Source organism: Zootoca vivipara, chromosome 7, assembly GCF_965207765.1.
Source record: "Zootoca vivipara chromosome 7, rZooViv2.hap1.1, whole genome shotgun sequence".
NCBI classification, from domain to species: Eukaryota; Metazoa; Chordata; class Lepidosauria; order Squamata; family Lacertidae; genus Zootoca; species Zootoca vivipara.
Genome location: NC_142590.1, coordinates 23,925,004 through 23,950,324, shown reverse-complemented (window position 1 = coordinate 23,950,324; position 25,321 = coordinate 23,925,004). Strand labels below are relative to the sequence as shown.

Genomic DNA, 25,321 nt, shown 5'->3' with positions numbered 1-25,321 from the left:
TTGAGAAAATAAGAAATAATGAGATGCCAGCGGAAACAAGATTCTGTTACTACATAGATGAAGAAATAAAGAAGTGAAGTTATGCAGACATTTCACGAAAGCCAGGAATGAGGTAGTATGCCATTGAACCCTATGTATCGAAGGAAGTCCTGCTGTGTGCAATGGGGCTTCGTGTTGGTAAGATTGCATTAAAAAAACAACAACCCACCAAACTCCTTTTATAAAGGTACAACTTGCTTGTTTTTCAAAATAGTAGAACTGACAAATGCTTATCTTTCTTTAGCAAACATTTTATCTTAAAAAACAACAACAACTGAATCCATTAGAAATTTATAATACACTTTGGCTAAAATCTTATATGAAAAAGCAACACATTAAAATGTTTTTTGTTTATCTCAGTGGAGGAAAGGAAAACACAAGTAAAGTCAGAAATAAAATACAGTGGGACCTCTACTTACGAATTTAATCCATTCCAATGCACACTCGACTTTGTAAGTCAAGTTTCCCATGTTGTTGTTGTTGTTTAGTCGTTTAGTCATGTCCGACTCTTCGTGACCCCATGGACCATAGCACGCCAGGCACTCCTGTCTTGCACTGCCTCCCGCAATTTGGTCAAACTCATGTTCGTAGCTTCGAGAACACTGTCCAACCATCTTGTCCTCTGTCGTCCCCTTCTCCTAGTGCCCTCAATCTTTCCCAACATCAGGGTCTTTTCCAAGGATTCTTCTCTTCTCATGAGGTGGCCAAAGTATTGGAGCCTGAGCTTCACGATCTGTCCTTCCAGGGAGCACTCAGGGCTGATTTCCTTAAGAATGGATAGGTTTGATCTTCTTGCAGTCCATGGGACTCTCAAGAGTCTCCTCCAGCACCATAATTCAAAAGCATCAATTCTTCGGCGATCAGCCTTCTTTATGGTCCAGCTCTCACTTCCATACATCACTACTGGGAAAACCATAGCTTTAACTATACGGACCTTTGTCGGCAAGGTGATGTCTCTGCTTTTTAAGATGCTGTCTAGGTTTGTCATTGCTTTTCTCCCAAGAAGCAGGCGTCTTTTAATTTCGTGACTGCTGTCACCATCTGCAGTGATCAAGGAGCCCAAGAAAGTAAAATCTCTCACTGCCTTCATTTCTTCCCCTTCTATTTGCCAGGAGGTGATGGGACCAGTGGCCATGATCTTGGTTTTTTTGATGTTGAGCTTCAGACCATATTTTGCGCTCTCCTCTTTCACCCTCATTAAAAGGTTCTTTAATTCCTCCTCGCTTTCTGCCATCAAGGTTGTGTCATCTGCATATCTGAGGTTGTTGATATTTCTTCCGGCAATCTTAATTCCGGCTTGGGATTCATCTAGTCCAGCCTTTCGCATGATGAATTCTGCATATAAGTTAAATAAGCAGGGAGACAATATACAACCTTGTCGTACTCCTTTCCCAATTTTGAACCAATCAGTTGTTCCATATCCAGTTCTAACTGTAGCTTCTTGTCCCACATAGAGATTTCTCAGGAGACAGATGAGGTGATCAGGCACTCCCATTTCTTTAAGAACTTGCCATAGTTTGCTGTGGTCGACACAGTCAAAGGCTTTTGCATAGTCAATGAAGCAGAAGTAGACGTTTTTCTGGAACTCTCTAGCTTTCTCCATAATCCAGCGCATGTTTGCTATTTGGTCTCTGGTTCCTCTGCCCTTTCGAAATCCAGCTTGCACTTCTGGGAGTTCTCGGTCCACATACTGCCTAAGCCTGCCTTGTAGAATTTTAAGCATAACCTTGCTAGCGTGTGAAATGAGCGCAATTGTGCGGTAGTTGGAGCATTCTTTGGCACTGCCCTTCTTTGGAATTGGGATGTAGACTGATCTTCTCCAATCCTCTGGCCATTGCTGAGTTTTCCAAACTTGCTGGCATATTGGGTGTAGCACCTTAACAGCATCATCTTTTAAAATTTTAAATAGTTCAGCTGGAATATCATCACTTCCACTGGCCTTGTTATTAGCAGTGCTTTCTAAGGCCCATTTGACTTCACTCTCCAAGATGTCTGGCTCAAGGTCAGCAACCACACTACCTGGGGTGTACGAGACCTCCATATCTTTCTGGTATAATTCCTCTGTGTATTCTTGCCACCTCTTCTTGATGTCTTCTGCTTCTGTTAGGTCCTTACCACTTTTGTCCTTGATTATGGTAATCTTTGTACGAAATGTTCCTTTCATATCTCCAATTTTCTTGAACAGATCTCTGGTTTTCCCCATTCTATTGTTTTCCTCTATTTCTTTGCATTGCTCATTTAAGAAGACCCTCTTGTCTCTCCTTGCTGTTTTTTGGAAATCTGCATTCAGTTTCCTGTATCTTTCCCTATCTCCCTTGCATTTTGCTTGCCTCCTCTCCTCCGCTATTTGTAAGGCCTCGTTGGACAGCCATTTTGCTTTCTTGCATTTCCTTTTCCTTGGGATGGTTTTCGTTGCTGCCTCCTGTATAATGTTACGAGCCTCCATCCATAGTTCTTCAGGCATTCTGTCCACCAAATCTAAATCCTTAAACCTGTTCCCCACTTCCACTGTGTATTCATAAGGGATTTGATTCAGATTGTATCTTACTGGCCCAGTGGTTTTTCCTACTTTCTTCAGTTTAAGCTGGAATTTTGCTATAAGAAGCTGATGATCTGAGTTACAGTCAGCTCCAGGTCTTGTTTTTGCTGACTGTATAGAGCTTCTCCATCTTTGGCTGCAGAGAATATAATCAATCTGATTTCGATGCTGCCCATTTGGTGATATCCATGTGTAGAGTCGTCTCTTGTGTTGTTGGAAGAGAGTGTTTGTGATGACCAGCTTGTTCTCTTGACAGAACTCTATTAGCCTTTGCCCTGCTTCATTTTGAACTCCCAGGCCAAACTTGCCAGTTGTTCCTTTTATCTCTTGATTCCCTACTTTAGCATTCCAATCCCCTGTAATGAGAAGAACATCCTTCTTTGGTGTCATTTCTAGAAGGTGTTGTAGGTCTTCATAGAATTGGTCAATTTCACTTTCTTCAGCACCGGTAGTTGGTGCATAAACTTGGATTACTGTGATGTTAAAAGGTCTGCCTTGGATTCGTATCGAGATCATTCTGTCATTTTTGAGATTGCATCCCATTAGAGCTTTTGCCACTCTTTTGTTGACTATGAGGGCCACTCCATTTCTACTACGGGATTCTTGCCCACAGTAGTAGATATGATAGTCATCCGAACTGAATTCGCCCATTCCCTTCCATTTTAGTTCACTGATGCCCAGGATGTTGATATTTATTCTTGTCATCTCATTTTTGACCACATCCAGCTTACCTCCATTCATGGTTCTTACATTCCAGGTTCCTATGCAATATTTTTCTTTACAGCATCGGACTTTCCTTTCGCTTCCAGGCATATCCGCAACTGAGCGTCCTTTCGGCTTTGGCCCAGCCGCTTCATCAGCTCTGAATCTACTTGTACTTGTCCTCCGCTCTTCCTCAGTAGCATGTTGGACGCCTTCCGACCTGAGGGGCTCATCTTCCAGCGTCATAACTTTTATATGCCTGTTGTCTTTGTCCATGGAGTTTTCTTGGCAGGGTTACTGGAGTGGCTTGCCAGTTCCTTCTCCAGGTGGATCACGTTTAGTCAAAACTCTCCACTATGACCTGTCCATCTTGGGTGGCCCTGCATGGCATAGCTCATAGCTTCTCTGAGTTATTCAAGCCCCTTCGCCACGACAAGGCATTGATCCATGAAGGGGCAAGTTTCCCATAGGAATGCATTGGAAACGGAAAAATTCGTAAGTCGAAGAAACAGCATCTAAAAACTTTTAAGTCGAGGAAACCGCATCTAGCCGTGAACGGGCTTTCCGTTAAGAGGTCCCATCCCCGCAGTGTCGGGTGGTGGTGGGGGGAGCGGAGAATCCTCCGCTTTCCCCCACCACACACTGCCCGGGATCGAACGAGGCTGCAGAAGCCTCGTCCCATCCCCGCAGTGTCGGGCGGTGGGGGGGAGCGGAGGATCCTCCGCTTTCACCCACCCACACTGCCTGGGGAATCTGACGAGGCTGGAGACGCCTCGTCCCATCCCCGCCTTGTCGGGCGGTGGGGGGGGGGGAAGCGGAGAATCCGAAAAGCCCCCGCCACTTCTCCCCCCCTTCTTCCCGAGCTACAGCCTTTGTGTTCCGCTGGTCTCTGCCAGTTGCCCCTCACCGGCAGAGACCAGCAGAACACAAAGGGGAACGAGCTGCAGCGCAGGGAGAAGGCAAAGGAAGATCAGCTGAGAAGCGGTGACAGCTGTCAGCGCCTCTCAGCTGATCTTCTTTTGCCTTCTTCCTGCGCTGCAGCTCGTTCCCCTTTCGCTAGAGGAATGCCATGTAGGTTTTGTGATCGGAGGTATTTATGGCCACGCTTCGCAAGACGACCTCCGATTGCAAAACCTATTTGTATAGCGGAAAATTCGTCTAACAGGGCATTCGTCTAGCAAGGCACCACTGTACTTACAAATGTTTCTACTTACGAACGGAGTTCTGTCCGCCATCTTGGATGTGGTTTAGATAGGATTTTTTCGACTTACGAATTTTTAGATAGGGTTGCTCCGACTTACGTTTTTTTTCTCCCAATGCATTCCTATGGGATTCGACTTACAAATTTTTTCGACTTACAAATATGCGTTCGGAACGCATTAAATTCGTAGGTAGAGGTACCACTGTATTTGAAAGTACAAGAACTTAAACTTAAAGAAAGGTCAGCCAGAGAAGGGGGGGGGACAGATCTGATCCATCAGTCAAGAGAGAGAAAATTGAGGGCCTGCCTCCCAGAGTTTTTGCTCTTCTGCCTTCGTCAAGTGACGAGGGATAATACCCAACCCATCCAGGTCATCAGCAAACGCCTCAAATTGTCACGTCAATACGTTTCAATATTATTTTCAGCCTGGAGGGAAATACATCTAGTAAAGACTTCTTTGAGTAAAGCATGCTTTCAGCCTACACCAGGGGTGGGCAACCTAAGGCCCATGGGCCGGATGCAGCCCAATCGCCTTCTCAATCCGGCCCGCAGACAGTCCGGGAATCAGAGTGTTTTTACATGAGTAGAATGTGTCCTTTTAATTAAAATGCATCTCTGGGTTATTTGTGGGGCATATGAATGTGTTCATATTTTCCCCCAAAATATAGTCCGCCCCCCCCCCACAAGGTCTGAGGAATGGTGGACCGGCCCACGGCTGGAAAAGGTTGCTGACCCCTGGCCTACACTCTTCAGCTGTGTCCACCTTCATTGGCAAAAGGTTCTCTAATCCAACAGAAGGAAGGCTCGCCAATTCCCCCTTCCCTCCTGCAGCCTCTTCCATCACCTCCCATGTCGTTCAAAGGGTCCCCTCAATGATCTGGAGCATATGGGGGGCACTGCAAAGGAAAGGGAGGAGCAGCAAAAAAATCCAAGTTGGATCTGAGAGCCTTCCATCAACAGAGGGACACAACTGGGGTTCTTTTGCACTTTGAACATCAATAGGACGACACATTAAAGAGTAACTGTAACGCCTGAGATGTGCTGAATATGTGCTACCTTTCTATTCAAAATCCTAAAGAGAAGGTAGCTCCAACTACAAACCTAGATTTACTTCAGTTTTCTATATAAATGTAACACTACTCAGTGTTGCAATGCTTGAATTAATAACCATTTCTCTATTTTCTCCTTTTCAAAACCTAAAAACAAACTTCTCTAAAATATCCTGGTTTTTTGCATAAACATTTCAATTTTAAGAGAAAAAAAACCTTAATGAGTTCTGCAGCTATAGCTGCCTGTAGCCATATAATGTAAGCTTTAAGAAATGAAGCACAAAGGTCAGATCTGTCTTCAAGATGACAGATCATCACTTAACCGCCTCAGGCTAGTCTCATTGTCTCGGAAATCTCAAACATCAGTATTTTTGCAAACTATCAGCACTTGCTATAACACCCTTACTACACTACATCTTGAGGTTACTACAGAAGAAATGAGGTGATAATTGCATATTAACATAATTATTCTGTAATCCCCTCTGAGCAAACTTCCTAGGTCACTTCATAATTCAGATTAGATTCAACCTTCCTGTCATATCTATGCTGCCCACTTTCTGTTCATTAAGAATTCTTTGTAACAAAATGCACTTAATTTTATTCTTTTATGTACATTATTAATTGTATTTATTACAAGTAGGTTAATATTCACTGAATACCTATTTCATAATGGCAACCTTTTCCGTGTAATATGGTTACACAAATGATAACAGTGTCCTCATTCAAAAGCTAGCTCATTTAGCCACATAACCAAATTAAATGTTATGCTAGTTGCCCACTAGCAGTTACAGTTAAAGGTTTGTCATATTCAATTAGAAAGCACCATGGGTTGGATCCAAAGAACCATGAGCAGAATGAAAATAGCCACTAGCGCAGCTATGTAAATGCTTGTGCAAGCGCTAGCAAAAATGTTGATACAGTGCTATAACAGGCAGGTTCTGTTATTGTCCTCATGCTTCTGTTGTTGTCCTCATGCAATGCTCTAACATGAGGAGTACAAAAGCCCCTCCATGAACATAACGCACCTTCTGCCTCTGTAAGAACCCCTCTGAATTCATGCCTACATTTAAAAAAGTTCAAAACAATGTATAAATAGACCACAAGGGAACTACCCAGCAGTACCCAGACCTGAATGTTATGCTAATGCTACCATGGGCCCAATTCAAATTCAACACTAACCCATGATTTGCTATCACAAGAACGAGCTTCAGTGGTTTAGTTTTACTTTTCTCATACAATGCTCTAATATAAGTAGCTCGTGAATGCCCAGAAGTATGATACTATCAGTCCTATTCAGACACAACAGTAATCTGTGCCTTAGTGTTACGAGAACCAAACTTGGGCCCACAAACAGCCACAAGGAAGAACTTTAAAGCTTTCACTTCCATCTTAAATTAACTATAGGTTGTCCAAACATGGGCAAAATGCCATTGATCTTATTCAATATGATTGGTTTAAGAAGCATGGTGCAAGAAGTTGATTTGTTATGAAAGTGCATAGAGTGGAAAAAACTGTATTTTCATTTTCATAATATAATAGACAAATTACTCACTATCCTTTAGATCAGGGGTGGCTAACTCCCAAGAGACTGCGATCTACTCATAGAATTAAAAACTGGCGGTGATCTACCCTCGTTTTTAGGTGGTTCGGGGCAAAGTTGTTGAGCTTTTTTTAGGGAGGAGAATTTTTGGAGAGTTCAAGGCTAAACTCTTGGCCAATTTTAGGGAGAAAGGGGAACAGACACTCACCAACAGATCGCTGAGGAGACTAACAGCCTCACTGAGTAAACTCCGTATTCTGTTCTGAAGATCATGCAACAATGGAGGGCGGGGCCAGATTCCATTTTACCAACACTAAGGAAAGGGACCCAGCGATTGACCGAGATCTACCAAAACCTCCCAGGGATCTACCAGTAGATCGCAATGGACCTGTTGGACATTCCTGCTTTAGATCACATGGTGTCAGGAATTAGTTGAACCAACAGGTTTACAACACCCCTTTACAAACATTCATTTTATTGTTTTTCCCATCACATAAAAGCTAACTTATGTGCACCCACCCCCTCCCCAATTCATCTTTGTGATTTGCTGAGTGTCTGTTGAGCAATACTTACTGATTTGCTTTGGGGGTCATTTTCACCCCAACTGCATCTGCAAATGCTTGTGTCCTCACTTCAGCAGGTGGCCAGGCTTAATGGCAGCTCTCAATCAAGAACCTTTAGTTGACCCCTTCCCTCTGTTTACAGGAAGTTTTCCAAAATATGCAGTTGAGAGTTGCATCTGTCATCTTTATAATCAAGCAGCCCAACAACTCTAAACCCGAGGCATGTCTGTCGCTAATTTTCTTTTCTTTTCAGCACCAGATCAACACCTGGTCGGTCTCTTAGGTCATTGTGACTTGTTGATTGTGATGCTGAACAGTATAGTACAACCACTCTGCTGTTTTAAAATTACTGATGTATATTTGTGGGAGAGGGGTTATCCCTTCTGAAATTGTTTTAATTATTATGTGCCCCACCCTCAGATTGACCTAAATGTTTTAAATAAGTAAATAATAAAACTTAAGAATGGACAGTGGTTGAAAAACTCAGGACAATGGTTGAGATACCAACACCAAATGTACAGGGTTCTGGATGGAAAGTAACAACATGCTAACATTTTAATTGTCCATGGGATTAGCTAAGAGAAACCAGACTATGGTTGGCACATCAAAAAGGAAGGAAGGAAGGAAGGAAGGAAGGAAGGAAGGAAGGAAGGAAGGAAGGAAGGAAGGAAGGAAGGAAGGCCTAAGACATTCCTTGTAAATCCTGAAGTCTCAACAGCACGCCATGTTGAGACCATGGCATTTTCAAGTAGGACTGGGGAAGATACCTGTCTGAAACCCTGGACAGCTACTATGAATCTGTGTAGACAATGCCAACCTAAACAGCTCAACAGCATGACTTGGTTAAGCAGCTTTGTAAAATCAGACACTTTCTTCAAAACAGTATTTTATGGCTGATTTTAATTGTTGTTCAATGTTTTAAGTGGTGCACAGGTACCAGAAGGTTGGGGTATACAATTATACAAAATAAATGAAGAAGCCGCAATCTCAGACCACAAACCTAAGCCTGAGATCATCCTTTATTATACTTAAACTAAAGGTGGTGTGAATACCTGTAACGATACGCTTCCAAATATATAATCAAACAGCAACCAAAGTTTGTTTCTCCAATCTATTAGACGTTGCCTGCTCAAATGCCTACATTGTTTGAAATTGCTTGGAAATTGAAACCACCAAATACCTCACTCTTCCTCGCAGACCTGGGACTTGAGTTCATCAAATCCTAACTGGAGTCTAGAAACACAGCCAACTGGTCTTGGACAAGTTGAGAGAAGACACTTCAGAAATGATAGGGCCTGTCATCATGGAAAGGGGCAGGTGTCATCTCTGTCAATGACACAAGAATCACAATTTTGTCTGACCAACTCATGCATATGGTGATTGCGCATGTTGCTTAATACTGTACAGTTGGTATGCAAAAAATGTTGCAGCTGTTGTTGTTACAGGTAATTCACTACTCAAGTGGGTAATTCACTAATAAAAGCACAATAATCTATAAGAAATTTGAGCTCTAAATTATGGTGTGGGTGGGGTGGGTGGGGGGAATTTGAGGTTGATAGTAGCTTTGATGACTGACTATGCAGACTGCAGTCAGAAGAAAGAGAGTGTCAATAGAAGAATCCTCAAAGGCTGCTTCTAGGAAAGGTTCAATTAGTATGGTAGGAGAGCTAGAAAAAAATCACAACTGGTAACCAATGCACCCTTTAATTTCAGTAAGTACATGGGCAGAAGAAGCTTCGTTTGGTCAAAATCGAGTATACACTTCCAGAATTAACACTAAATACATTACTGCGGGATTTGATTTCTTTCCGCACGGCCTGTAAAACAGAGTTGTTCCGCTTGGCCTTTGGCCTGGAATCAACTTGATCTCCTCCCCCTTTTTCTGATGAGGCTGCATTTTAATTTTAATGTTTTATTTAATCTTGTTTTTAAGCTGTATTTTAATTAATTGTTTTGTATTCGGTGTTAGCCGCCCTGAGCCCAGTCTTGGCTGGGGTATAAATAAAATTTATTATGATTATTTATTATTACTTCTGGTAAATGAACCAACCATAAAAGCTAGAGGGCCGCAAAAATTTGTTTCCCAAGCTTTTCAGACTCATCTACCCGTGTACTTATCTGAAATCAAAGGGATGCATTGGTTGCCAGATGTGAAATACATTGACAATATTTTCAGCTTTCCTACCCCACTAAATATGTGATGGCTCACAGCACTCAAGCACATTATCGATAATAGACTAAGGCCACTAGGTTTAAAACTGTTAGTGATTTGGTGCTCACTAACAATTGGATTAAAAGTTCAATTTCAAGTTATCAGGGCACAAAGGATTAAAACGTTGTAATGTCTTGTTTATATGTGAATACTTCCCATGGTGTAATGGTGTTCATGCAACTACAAGTCAAAAAGGTCTCAAATCTTTGAAAACATGCCAGTTTCTACTGCAAACTTGAATCAGGAGCAGCTAACATAAGGAGGGCAGAGTTCCAAGTCAGTAATTAATATGCAAGAAAGATTTTGAGCATAAAGTAGTATTCGTTTTCGGAAGTAGTTTGGCATGAGAAATATATAGTTCACTTAAGAATCCCTAGAGCATTTGTCAAATTATTTTTTCTCCTTTGAGCATACATGAAGTATTTCCATGACCTCCAAAAATGAGACTACATACTTCCAATTGCCAGAGATGTTACCCGGAAAACTTCATTTGATGTTGTAGCATTAAGAATAAAACAAAGTTAAGCACTTCTTAATAACAGGTACAAGTACTTTAAAACTCAACATTACCAGAGCCTTTAAAGTTTAACTATAAAAAGATGGGTTCTTCTCTTTGAACTTAAGTAACATGCATTATGTATGTTCCATTAACAAAACCAACCTATTTGTAAAAGGTAAAAGTGCCTCAAGCTAAATTAACACTATAGAGTTTTCCATTTAGAGTAGTGAAATGTCAAGAACTAAAAAAATTGTTTTCTGAACTAAGAACTTACTTAGTATGCACCTTTGTCACATGACTATATTTAAAATGAATATCTTTTCAGTGGCAAATAACCAGCAGTTTCCTCTAGCTGCGATTCAACACTCATTAAAGCTGCTAACAAGTTTTTGCTTATTACATACTCAATTTTTGTTGCACTTACTATTGCTGAGAGATCCGTTTAGTATAAATTTCAATAATTTAAGGCCACATCCCTAGATGTTTCTGTAACATCCATTCTTTATGTTAATTTTAAAACATCCAAAACGGAAGCGGCATTTTCAGTATCAGCCGCTGTTAAGATCAAAACAAGAGATACTTATATAGTGCCTATATAGTACTAGTTCACAAAAAATGAACGAAAAAACAAAAATGATCAGTGATTAAAAAACCCCAAATGTAGTCATGTTCCAAAAACTCCAGTAGGGTGATACCTTTATTAGACCAGCCAAATGTGAAAGTAATCTGATCTGCTAAAAAAGAAAGCTGATTGAAAATAGAAGTTTTAGGTTCGTATCCAATGCAATGCTAAAAGATTCCTGTCAGTGTAGAGATGTATGCTTCTACAAGGTAACTTCCCTCCCTCCACATTTCACAATGGTTATAGAATAAATAAAAAGTTGAATGAGATTTCATTCTTGAAAAATGTTTTTTAAAAAAACAACAACACTTTATACATTGTAAGCTTTATTCTGACTTCTAAGAAGTATAAAAACAACAGTTTTGATGTAACAATATAAAATGTTTACTACCTGATGAGCTACCAAAAGCAACCTAAAACTATTTGTGTAGCAAAGCATCCACAGAAACAAGCTATTTTTTTTCAGCTCAGTAGAAGTGCAATTGAGCAAGGATCTTCAGGTTTTTCACCATGGTCCCTTATCCAGACCATGAGATCTTCTCTGGAGGCTCTTCCCTGAATGCCTCCACCAACTAAGAGGTGGCAAAAGGTTATAAGAGCAGGGTTCGAAATTAGCAGGGCGCCAGGCACATTTTGCACCTAAAGATTCTTCATTTGCGAGCACCTCCAAAAGTATGGATGCCATTTTTTGCAACTGGCTGACACTCAACAATTAAATGTATGTGGCTTGAAGCCTTGAAGTATTCAAGATCAGTTGACTGATCTTGGATTAAGAAAGATAGGGAAAATAAGATCAAGGGGATAAATTGTTATAAGTTTGTTTTAGAGAAAGTATAGAGAATCGAGAAATGAGGTTAGGTACATTCAATGTAAGAATCAATCTATACAATGGGAACTGACAGGAAGTCTGTATGATAACTTTTCTTAATAATTTTTTATAATATAATTTTTTGTTAATGGTTGAATAAGAAGTAGCAGGAACACAGGTGAAGTCTTAGTTTATAACAGGCACCCCCAAACTGCGGCCCTCCAGATGTTTTGGCCTACAACTCCCATGATCCCTAGCTCACAGGACCAGTGGTTGGGGAAGATGGGAATTGTAGTCCAAAACATCTGAAGGGCCGAAGTTTGGGGATGCCTGGTTTATAACTATGTATGCAAGAAAGGACAAACACAGGTTTCTAGTTTTTTTAACTTCTTTGTATTATTAGTATTCTTTGTGTAAATGGCTGTAATTTTTATTTGCTTTGAGAGATGTGTTGTATTTGTGTAATGCCTTGCAAGATCACTAATAAAGTTTGTAAGAAAAAAGGGGAGGGGTGAGAAGAAGCCTTGAAGTATACACCAAGAGTAGACAATATGTTAAGGAGTTTAACAATAAATAGTAGAGTATTTTGAAAACTGAAGTATGCTACCAATATTTTTTTGTAAACACCAATTTAAACATTTGTAAACAATTTCTGCTTAAAATGTGATGTTAACAATGTGTCACTTATGTGAATTGCATATTAGTTCATGCTTATCAAAATAATAAAAAGTGTTGCCAACCCCCCACTCCCACACATGGTGACTACAGATTCTGTTTTGGCACCACAACCCAGGTCACAAGAGCCATTTGGCTCCTAGCTTTTCTATCCTAGTTTCTAACACTGTGTAAGACAGAGGCCTTTTCAGTGGTGGCTCATGATAGAATGCTCTCCCATGATAAGTCTGTCAGATGCTACTTCCTGGATATCATTTCAGCAGCAGGAAAAGGTCTTTTTATTTTCTCGGGCTTTATTAATCTGCTGGTTTTAAGCCGTTTATGCTCTCTGAATAATTTTGTGCTGTATTTATCCTTTTGCCAATTTTTTTTATTGCTGTTCGATTCTTAATTTGATTTGATTTTTACTGTAAGGTCCCCTGAGAACTTTGTAAGAGAGAAGCCTATAAATACAGTAAAGTAGATTAGTAAAGGGGGAGAGGAAGAATACACAGACAAACCAAGCAACTGTGCATGTTGATGACCTCTGCTGTTCAAATATGCATCCTGACCTCTATCTTCCAGAAGTCTTTGTTTAAATTATTTCAATCCAGGAATGTATATATTACTATTTACTAGTGGGTCAAGAGAAAAAGGCACTCTATACTCAAGACAAAATTAATTCTGAAAAAAGTTTCTGTGGACTGGAGTCCACTTAATCATATTGTGACTGATATTCCAGTACACAAAAGCTCGTCATAATAAAATGTGTTAGCCTTTAGAGGTAACACACATCTCTTTGTTGCTTTTGCTGCAACAGACTAGCACTGATACTCCCCTTGAAATTGTATATTCAAATATTTACAGATAAAGATTTATAAAGAAATGTATGAATGGCACTGCTGAGATTCAAATTAATTATTTTTTCAATCAAAAAATATCCTTACATTTTAACCTTATCTTTGCCAGATACTTGTTTCACATGAAAACTGAAATTCCTGATAGTGAATTTCTGTAAACAAAGCCAACTTCTGAGTCTACATAGTAGAAAACAGCAGAATAGACACTGCTCCACACACAAAATTTCTGATTCAGTGGAGAGCTCTAGTTTTGAAAATGGCACACAAAAAACAGACTACTAAAATGAAATCCCATTTTTATCTATTGATAGACTTAAAATTCAACCTTCTGTTTTTGGAAGTAAACTCAACTGAGCTTCAGGCTCATTCTTGGGTGCGTATACATTCTGTTTTTATTGGACATATCCAAAAATCTAAAAACATTTGTTCTCTCCATATTAAAATGTCTGGATATTGACAAACTGTAATTATTGATGAAGTGCTACTTATTCTAGAAGATGCCCAGTTTTTCAACCTCTTCCTCCTGTCAGTGGATCCTAACTTAGGGCTGCCATATTTTTAAGTGCAAAAAAGAGGACACATTTTCCGACTTCTACTTTTAACTATGGACCACTATGACGCCTCTACCAATGAAGAAGACATGTCCTAGAAAAGGAGGACATATGGCAAACCGGCAGCAGTGACAGGCAGTAGCAGAGTTGATTGGTTAGGCTGCCATTTTAGATTTCCACATAGTCCCAGACTGATGCTACATAGAGGCACTGTGAGAAATTTTACTAGTAGCTTGACCCAGCTACCGAGTTCTTCTCAGTCAGAGGGCAGAGCATGCAGCAATATAAAACCCTGCCGGCGTGCTGCAACCCTGACAGCTGCCCAAAGATGCTAAATGTTGGTGCCAATCAGCAGCAGGCAAGGGAAAAATGTTAAGTATCTTTGTGATCCCTCAGCGGACAAGTAGGTGGGGGTTATTTTGGTAGTGGTAGGGAATGCTTATAACTTTTATAGACTTATCTGTTCTACTACCGCCATGCCCAAATTAAATGTTTCTTGTGAAACAGCGACTGCAAAGAATCGGGGAAAAAGAACATGAGAACTGCTTTTAGTTAGTGCTGTACTACAATAATGATCACAAACTGGCTTCCAAAGGAGGGAGGGATGCTGAAAACTTCCTGCTGATGTGATTTTGTCTGTTACCACTAGGAAAGCAGCCCTTCCTGCATATGCAAACACCCCAAACTTCCTGCATATGCAAAGAATGATTTCTCTCTAAAAGTTTAACCAGAAATGGAAAATCAGAAAAAAGACTTGTGAGAAGTATGAATGTTCTGGTAGGTTACTTTTGAGCTCCATTTGCCAGACAAAACTAGACAAGTGACCACTTGCTTCCCAATTTTATTTAATTCATTTATTTTAAAAAAGTTATATTTTAAAAAACACACACCTCTAAGCAATTTACAAAAACTTGTCCATCTAATGATAGTAAAGCACGAGCAGAAATGATTATTAAGGCCTTGTGAAAGATGAACCAGTTCCTTATCATGGCAATTCTGGGCAGCGGGGGGTGCTGTTTCTTCAGATAGTTCAATTTAGGCAGATACCACACCTAGAAACCATACTGAGATGGACTACCAAGTCAGGAAAGCCACAACTTCCATTATACCTAGAACTGGGGTTTGTGTATGTGTGCGGCCATGACACTGCGTGTTCAAGTCCATCTCTGAATTCACAGAATTCTGCACTTTTAACATATATATTGGTTTTATGTTAACCTACATCTAACTCCCCGTTGCGCAAATCACTACTCAGTTCCAGAATTAAAATGTTAATGAAGACTTGTGTCTTGAAGCAAGGCACTGCCACCAAGTGGTAGCCACATTCTGTATCCAACATTCAGTTCAATCCACCTCACAAAGTGGAATTCACCTTCTGCAAATTATGAAAGTCTGAAAATGTTTCATCACCAGCCTTAACAATCTGACATCAAACAGCCGTACATGTCAGATAGACACACTAAGTTAAAACATTCATTTAGAAGGCATCTAAGCGGAAAGCCAATAGTTAAATAGATGCAAATAGTAGCTGTTCAGCTGTTACCAAAAAAAAAAATCTCATCAGGCTCATTCACTCCAAAATTATTTTTAAAATGCCAACATTAATTTACATATTATTGTGACTAATACTCTTCTCTATTGTTATTTTCTGATTGTTAAATAGCTTTTAGAGATTTTTCATAAGAAGGTATCAATGAACGCTAGAAGGCCCAACTAAAACGTTCATAACATGACTGATCTCTACATGTGTCAGTAATTCATTGGAATAGATGTTAGGTAAAGGTAAAGGGGCCCCTGACCATCAGGTCCAGTCGTGTCCGACTCTGGGGTTGCGGCGCTCATCTCGCTCTATAGGCCGAGGGAGCCGGCGTTTGTCCGCAGACAGTTTCTGGGTCATGTGGCCAGCATGACAACGCTGCTTCTGGCAACGTTTACCTTCCTGCCGGAGCAGTCCCTATTTATCTACTTGCACTTTGATGTGCTTTCGAACTGCTAGGTGGGCAGGAGCTGGGAACGAGCAACGGGAGCTCACCCCGTTGCAGGGACTCGAACCGCGGACCTTCTGATCAGCAAGCCCTAGAGTAGACTCTGTGGTTTAACCCACAGCACCACCTGGGTCCCTTTGGAATAGATGTTAACTGTACCTAAAACAAGAAGCAGGGTATTAGTCTTTTAGCATACAAAAAGGTACAGTATACCAAAATTTGGGTAGGTTTATATTTCAGTCACTTTTGATAGGATCTCATTGCTGAAAATTTAAATTCCTGTTCCGTATCACATTCAGTAGCTAAATGATGCAAGTTTTACTAGTCAACAAAAATTTCCACTTGAACACAGTATAATCAGATGAATGTACAGTCATACCTCAGAAGTCGAACGGAATCCATTCCGGAAGTCCATTTGACTTCCTAAACATTCGTAAACCAAAGCCAATTGGAAGCTGTCGAAGCCCCGTCAGACGTTCAGCTTCCAAAAATAGTTCACAAACCGGAACAGTCACTTCCAGGTTTGCGGCATTTGGCGGGAGCCAAAACGTTCGAGAACTAAGCTGTTTGAAAACCAAGGTACGACTGTATTTTCTACTCTTAACCTAACAGACAATCTTACTTCTAGTATCTGTTTCCCTCATCCAACATATTCTATAACTGCCAACTCTGTTCACCTCCTCTAGCTCAAGGGGCAAGTATGGATGACTGGATCAGCCTATTTCCAGTCTCTGTCAATTTTGCATATGCTCAATCGTAAATCTGTTCAGTACCTTTTCTGCATTTAGCTGCATTCATATTTAAATATCTATCTTATCTTAATATATCAATTTCTAGACATATCTTACTCCAAAATAGTTGCTTTATGCAGTTTTGAACTTGTTTTAGCTGAGTGTAGCTGTACTTCAAAATTCAGAAGGAAAACTGCATTCCAATCCATGTTTGAGGAATGCAAATTAGATCAGTTTCCTTAAACATCCAAAGTGAAAAAGATGACGTACCTCATCCTTAGCATGAGCTATATTTTCCGTTTACATACACGTAAATCCTGTCCCTTTACTACACTGCTAATTACTTAGAATCTTTGACAACTTGGTTCAGGAAAAAACAGAAAGGGAACATTATGGCACTATTTCTCAAACTTGGGTCTCCAGCTGTTGTTGGACTACAACTCCCATCATCCCTGACCACTGGTCCTGCTAGCTACGGATGATAGAAGTTGTAGTCCAACAACTGCTGGGGACCAAATTTTGACACACACTGCATTATGACATGTTTTGTACTATCACCATTCAACTATAGCACTGTCTAATAGGCTGATTTCGTACTAAGTGTATAGTAAACCTAAATCTGAGCACATAAGTTGAGATCCAACTTCAAACATCTTCAAATATTGGAAGGACAGTCACATGGATGATGAAGCAAGCTTGCTTTCCCCCTCTCTGGAAGGTAGGACTCAAACCAAAGGCTTCAAGTTGCAGGAAAGGAGATTACAGCTAAACATAAGGGAACTTTCTGACATTAAGAACTGTTTGACAATTGAACAGTCTACCTCGGAAGGTGGTGGACTCTCCTTCCTTGGAGGTTTTTAAGCAGAGGTTGGATGGCCATCTGTCATAGATGCTTTAGCTTAGATTCCTGCATTTTAGGGGTTGGACTAGATGACCCTTGGGATCCCTTCCAACTCTACAATTCTATTATTCTTTCCAAATAACTACTTTAAGCAGGTCAAACAGCTTGGGCATGTCCAGAATGATATCTGACCTCTTTTTAGTAGCAGACTCCTCAGCCATATCAAACAGCTTTTGAGAGTCCCTTCAGCTTCATGTAATTTACCCAGTGCCATGAAAAGGGTGGCTGATCTTTGAGCAAACATAACCCCCAAGTTTGCTGAGACATGCAGAACTAATTGTGTGGATCTTCGGATCCCAGTCAATGTGTTCAGAAGCTGGAAGTCAGCTGACAGAACAAGATATTATCTTGAAATTACCCTATATTTCATACATGTGTAGTTCCTGCATTAACTACACTGAAATGGTTAACTTCAGCGCTTGCCAATAAAGTATACTGTTTGTTAAGCACCATATACATTAACTGGCTTTTCAGTTCTCAGATATGAGCAGGGCTTGCGATGAACTAATTTAGATTAACTAATTCACTGAATTCAAAAATCTAATATTTACACCTGAAAGTAGTTCCTATAATTTCCAGGTGAATTAATTTCCTTTTGCAGTGGAAGTTTGGGCAATTTCAAATTAATTCTGATTTCAATTCAATAATATTTATATGTAGGGCTTTCATCAAACTCAAGCTTTTGCTTGTGGCCACTGCATTTTACATTTTTTCCTATCTGTAAAGTGAAACTGCTTTTTAAGCTTAAATGTCATAATTGCTGGGGGAAATACTATTTTCCCCACTACAGATGCTTCAAAGGAGCTCCCCACCAATCAACAATCAACTGCACATCAGTTAAAGAGAGATTTAGCCTCTTCAAAGGCATACTTCCAGCACCAATCCCGACTGAAGACATGCTTTCAGCACCAAAGGAAGTTGCTGGATGACAATCAGTTGACTGATTAGTTTAGTTTTAAATATTAAACTGTTTCAAATATTAAACAATATCTATAAGATTTCCCAAAATCAACTCTTTTTTCACATATCCACAACTGAATAAAGTTCCCCTTGCTTTTGGAGCAAGATCAACATTTACCTTCTGTCTATGTATATTTTTATTTTTCCAACATGTAAGATACCGTTGGTAGATCATGTTATAACAACTCTCTTAAATTTAAATAAAACTGAAAACTACACTCTTTTGGAAAATACATATGTTCATAGCTTTTCTTGAATGCATTTCTATTTCATTTCATTTTAAATATTTCATCATCTCTGCATTTCATTCCCATCAAAATGTGTATCTGAGAGGCTCTTGTTATGATTTGAATTAATTTAGCTTTCAAATTTGGATCTGGTGTGTAAAACACAGTTTTGCTGCAAAATCTTTAAAAGTTGATTTGAAAATTACTGGTAAAAGGGTTTCCCCCTACATTTCTAGAAAGGCAAACATATTTATGGAGAGTCCTGTTGCTGTGTAGTTCTGCAAGTGATTGCAGTGGTTTACCATGGCTATGTTTATGGTGAGGCTGGGCAACTATACAACTAGATACTCCGGCTTCCCCAATGAGCTCAACGAGGACCCAGGGGACGTTGCACTTTAGTTAATGTCAGCAACAAAATAGTAGCAGTTACAGCAGTAGTAATATACTGTTATAAATGCCCTCAAAAAATTCCAGAGATGTTTGGTGTTAACAGGATAATGAACTGGATGGATCTTTGTTCTGACTGCTAACATTTTATGATGCTTCTTGAGACAAATTTCTTACAAATTAAACTAGCAACATTTCAGAAATAAACACTCTAGAAAGTGAGTTAATGATTTTAACACCCACCTAAAATTGTTTCTGAAAAAGAGCAGCAGTGTGAATTTGATAAAACAAAGCATTCTAAACTAAAAAAAGAGGAAATGTGTAACCTAAGGCAGGCCTTCTCAACTTGCAACTTGTTCTTAGACCTTATGCAAAGGTTTAAAGGAAGAAAGGGTGGTAAATATATAAACACATAAATGTTGCCATGTAGAATGGAAAGCAACAAAGCACATTCTATATGAAAAACAATGCTTTGTTTGGAATGGGGAAAGAGGAACAAGGAGTGTGTTACATACAGTGGAAGGAAAAGAAAGGAATGTATCCTTCTCCACGAACACATCCCTTAGAATATCATCCTATGAAATAGTTGCCATGAAAGCAAGAATTACTTGATTACTTTTAATTACTATATTTATTTACTTAACATACAGAATTGCCCACCACAATAGCCCTATTCGCATATTACTGGCGAATAGGAAAATCATGGTTTCAAGCTCCACTCTAACTATGCCATGCCCTCAATGACCACGTTAAGAATGGTTGTATGCAGTGGAATCTCTACGCACAAGCAGCATCTCACAAAGGCCTGATGCATTCCGGACACCAGGATTCCCAATCCCACGGATTTCCTATGTGTGAGAAGCTGCTGAAGCGTAGGGGGTTTCCTTGCAGACAGCCATGTGCAACACAGAGGACAGAGCTGGCAAGGCAAAATGAGTAGCTGCACTCCACCTTAAAACTGTGAGAGCCCAACACATTAATAATGTGTGAAAAGGACTAATGTGGAGATAACCATTAGCTTACAGGGCTTTACCCCTTGGCCAAGAGACAGGGCTATAGACATTCCAATAGCACTGGAAATTTCATAAAACTTTTGTGTCTGTTCTCCAAAACTCCGTAGTCCTCAACTACATCAACCTGGGAATTACCACATGGTGTTTCGGGGGGGGGGGGAGTCTCCATACTTCAGGGAAATATTGAAGCTTTTACTTTTGTGATTTTTGATGTCAATTTTACCCCTATGTACACCATGCACCTCAGGTGCTGGGTCAAAGTGATGCTGTGAAATGTATTTAAAGTTTTTATTTACTAGTAATCTATACCTCATGGGTTTATAAAACCCATTTCAAACCTTCCTTCTGACCCGGCAATACTGGGGTTTATTTCATCATGGCTTTCATTTTGTGCAAAACGTGCTGATCCAGGTTTTAGAATCCTTAAGAATGTAACTGTACCTGCAAATATGTTTTTGGGCAACCAGCACATTCACCTTAACTGAAAGCCAGACATAATGGCAACTTCTAAAAAAGGATCTTTCTGTTCCACACACAGAAAGATCATTGCAAAATGCGTTGTTGAGGGTTGACCTCAGCACTTCTGGGCCAAATGTCACTGGCATCCTTCAAAGGAAACAATAGACAAAGTCCTCAAATTTTATTTGAATCGTCAATGTCGAACTGCCAATGCAGGAGACAAGTTTGCCTGTGTGCATAAGCTGTGCACTCTCCCACAATGCACTGCGCAATGAGTTACCGTTTATGAACAGATTTGTTCCATTTGAACATACCATCCAAACCCACATGTGTTGTGATTGTATCTTGAACATAACTGGTTTACAGACATAAATGTGGTGAAGAAAAGTGCCCCATGAGCTCAAAAACCAGGCCATACACAGGCTAGGAAACTAACAGCAGATTTATCATTTTCTGAATAGAATACAGTATAGCAACTGATAACATCACCAGCATGCCAGAGGCTTAACTTAAGAAAAACCAAACTCAGCTTGGCACATCAAAAAAACAGAAATCTCCCCAAAGTTCCTTGCCCTCAAATCCTACAGTGCCAACTACATTTTTGATGTTCAAAAATATTTGACCCTTTGAAGCAATATAACAAATAAATGAAGGGTAGTGTATACAAGCAATCTCAGAACAACTTTTCTCTAAACCACTTTGATAGGTGTTCTTTTTTACAAGCAAGTGGTGTATAAATTTTATGAAATAAATAAATCAGAATTGCCTACTTCTTTATTACAATAAAACTAATGGTGATATGGACTCATGCATCCAAATGGTCTCCACAAACAATTCTAAACTCATGATCAAGCAGCAGCTAATACCGTATATGCTGGCGTATAAGGTGACTGGGCGTATAAGACGACCCCCTACTTTTTCAGTCAAAATATAGAGTTTGGGATATACTCGCCGTAACGAGTATATCCCAAACTTCCAACGCACCCTCCCTGCACGGAAAGAAAGTGGCAGCTGCTTCTCGCAATGAGGGAACCGCCAGAAGGCCCTCAGCACTGGATCTCAGTGTCCGGGCTTAACGGTGGGGATGGAGACGCTCATTCAGGTATACAGAACCAAGGCTAGTCTCAGAGGTAGTGCTAAGGACTCCCAGACTGCTGGTTTTGGGGGACTTCAACATTAATGCTGAGGCAACTGGCTCTGGGGTGGCTCCATGGCTGCCATGACGACCATGGGGCTATCTCAACATGTCACCGGCCCAAAGCATGACAGGCCACACTTGGGACGTTTGCTCAACTGGGAAGGAAGGGGGTGATCTAAAATTGGGGGATATTGACATCAGTCCATCAGCATGGTCAGATCACTTATTGCAAGATTTAGGCTTTCAGCACCTTTACCCCTCTGCAACGAGCCAATTAAGAGATTCCACTCTCAGAGGCTGATGGAGCCAATGGGTTTCTAGACATCTCTGTAGGGTTTACCTGCTGATATGACTGGCACTCCTGTCAAAGCCCTGGCCAACCTCTGGAACATCCAAATTGCTCGGGACACTGACACAATGGCCCTTGAGCGCCCTTTCCCACTTCACGGAGCCCGCCTGGCTTCCTGGTAATAGTCCAGAGCTTAGGGCAAGGAAACAAGCTGGGAGACAGCTTAAACACAAGTGGAGGTAAACTCCAGTCAAATGTAACTGAACACAGGAGAGGGCTCATCATAGAGTCCACTTTGGAAGGCATACTGTGCTGCCTCCAAAGCATCCTCTTTGTTCCTTCTGGCACAGCTTTTCCAGGTAGTGCAGGCCGCTTAAAGTCTGGTCTGAAGGAGGTGGCAGAATCGAAGTTAGCATTGTGACTTGTTTGCAAGGCACTGTGAGAATTAAATCATTTGCATCCACTGAGACTGTAACTCTGCTGTGACAGCAGATTAATCTCAAGGGGTATCCAGAACACTAGATAGTCGTGTTGAGTTGTTTCGAGTTTTAGTTAGCAAGGCCCAAGGATGTGGACAAGGTGCTTAAATCAGTCAGGGTGACAGCTTGCGCTCTGAATCCCTGCCCCTCCTGACTGATAAGATCTAACAGCTGGCTGGGCCAGAGAGGTGATTAATGACTCCCTGCAAGAGGGGGTGGTACCTGCCTGCTTGAAAGAGGCAGTGGTAAAACTACTGCTCAAGAAACACTCAGTGGATTTGGAAAATCTAAGAAACTAGTGGCCAGTGGCCAATTTCCCTTTCTTGGGCAAGGTTCTTGAGCAGGTGGTTGCAGACCATACCCAGGCACTCTTGGGAGGAAACTGATTTTTTAGATCCTTTTCAATCAAGGTTTAGGCACCATTTTGGCACAGAAACTGCTTGGGTTGCCCCGTATCTTCATAAAGGGCAGTAAACAAATAAATAATCACATAATGAAAACTAATGGCTTTCTTGCAGAGATGATCATATGCAAGGACATTTGCTTTAATGAAAACTTCATGCATTTTGATTTCTTTATTATGGTTTATTTATGAAAAAGTGGAAAGCTGTAAAACTACAGTATAACATCATATGAGAGAAAAGAAATTACAGTTATGATTCTGAATAATCGTTAGTTATTATTCCAACTGAGATACAAACCTGTAGAAGCTTTTACTGCTTACCTATGTTTGCCTTCTCCCTCTTCAAGCTGCAAGTTTGGATCCAATACCAAGACAAACCTACAAGCAGTAAATAAAAAACTATGATAAAGTTGTCTGATAGCAAATTTATTATACCCGATAGGCAGCCAGGCTGTACAAATGGATATGTATTCATTCAATCTCACCAACAAGTAAACACCACATAAGTTACTTTCTTAATTGTTGTTGTTGTTTAGTCATTTAGTCATGTCCAACTCTTCATGACCCCATGGACCAGAGCAGGCCTGGCACTTCTGTCTTCCACTGCCTCCCGCAGTTTGGTCAGACTCATGTTGATAGCTTTGAGAACATTTACATTTATACCTAAACATTTATTTATCCCATTATTGAAACCTCTATATACACGTTTTTCCTCCAACTCTCCAATGACTACATTTTATAGAAGAATGTGGTGATTAAGATAATGCTCAAATATCCTGAGTACCCATCAGTCTTCAGCCCTGCTGAAGTATATACAGGTTTCTTTACAAACAGTACTTCTTTTCAGAGTTTTTTTCTGAAATTGAAACCTGTTACTAGACAGTACAGTGGAACCTCGGTTTACGAACACAATTGGTTCCAGAAGTCTGTTCATAAACCGAAGTGTTCGTAAACCGAAGTGAACTTTCCCATTGAAAGTAATGGGAAGTTGATTAATCCGTTCTAGACGAGGAAAAACACCCCCTAGAACGGATTAACCGCTTTGCTCCGATGCCTTTGCGGAGGCTGGGGAGCGTTTCCGCGACTGGGCTGCAGCCGCGAAAGCGGTCCCCGGCCTCCGCAAAGATATCGGAGCAAAGCCCCAGCCTCCGGAAGGCATCGGAGCTGGGACTTCGCTCCGATGCCTTTGCGGAGGCGGTCCCCGGCCTCCGCAAAGGCATCTGAGCGAAGTCCCGGCTCCGATGCCTTCCGGAGGCCGGGGAGCGTTTCCGCGACTGGGCTGTGCAGCCGCGAAAGCAGTCCCCGGCTACCGGAAGCCGGGGACCGCTTTCGCGGCTGCACAGCCCAGTCGCGGAAACGCTCCCCGGCCTCTGGAAGGCATCGGAGCGAAGTCCCGGCTCCGATGCCTTCCGGAGGCTGGGGAGCGTCGCGAAAGTGCTCCCCGGCCTCCGCAAAGACATCGGAGCGAAGTCGCTCCGATGCCTTTGCGGAGGCCGGGGAGCACTTTCGCGACTGGGCTGTGCAGCTGCGAAAGCGGTCCCCGGCTTCCGGAAGCCGCTCCGATGCCTTTGCGGAGGCCGGGGAGCGTTTCCGTGACTGGGCTGTGCAGCCGCGAAAGCGGTCCCCGGCTTCCGGTAGCCGGGGACTGCTTTCGCGGCTGCACAGCCCAGTCGCGGAAACGCTCCCCGGCCTCCGGAAGGCATCGGAGCCGGGACTTCGCTCCGATGCCTTTGCGGAGGCTGGGGAGCCGCGAAAGCGGTCCCCGGCCTCCGCAAAGGCATCGGAGCGAAGTCCCGGCTCCGATGCCTTCCGGAGGCTGGGGCTTTGCTCTGATGCCTTTGCGGAGGCCGGGGACCGCTTTCGCGGCTGCAGCCCAGTCGCGGAAACGCTCCCCGGCCTCCGCAAAGGCATCAGAGCGAAGCCCAGCCTCCCCGAAGGTATCCGACGCTCCGATGCCTTTGGGGAGGTTTGGCCTTCGCTCCGATGCCTTCGGGGAGGCCGGGCCTTCGCTGCGGGCCTCCAGGAGGCATCGGAGCGAAGGCCCGGCCTCCCCGAAGGCATCGGACGCTCAGTAGACCTCCGGCACCTCGGTTTACTAACTTCCGGGTTAGGATAGTTCGTAAACCGAAAGTTCGTAAACCGAGGTGTTCGTAAACCGAGGTACCACTGTAGTTAATCAAATGCTAGGATGAAAAAAAAATGTTCCAGAATGTAACAAAGGAATCAAGATACCAGTGGCAACAACAGAATTAAAATCCTTTCAAAGCTTTATTCAGTGAATCAGCAATAATCCTGCTTTGACACAGAATCTCTGATCATGGGACTTGCTAGAGGGGTTGATGGGAGTTGTAGTTCAAAACATATCAGTATACCACAGTAGCTGTCCCTGATCTGTAGCTTCAGTTTCGATCCTCTATCAGGAGAGCCGAAGTTTGGGGATGCCTGGTCTATAGCAAGTTACCTAAACCATGCTGCAATTGTCTCTTCTAAAACTAACCATATACAGTACG

At 41.5% G+C, this 25,321-nt stretch overlaps 1 protein-coding gene across 18 annotated transcripts in view; it reads right to left on the bottom strand.

The window, feature by feature from the left end:
• ZNF644 (zinc finger protein 644) overlaps positions 1 to 25,321 on the bottom strand; it is a 61,042-nt gene that overhangs the window by 23,672 nt on the left and 12,049 nt on the right. For 13 of the 18 annotated variants that reach the window (XM_035121523.3, XM_088673819.1, XM_088673823.1 and 10 more), the window contains exon 3: positions 23,133 to 23,189. The gene's annotated coding sequence lies outside the window, so the exon portion shown is untranslated. Of the gene's footprint in view, positions 1 to 8,813; positions 8,960 to 23,109; positions 23,190 to 25,321 lie in introns of all 18 variants that reach the window. The other 5 variants (XM_088673818.1, XM_088673824.1, XM_088673826.1 and 2 more) reach the window with 2 other exon arrangements.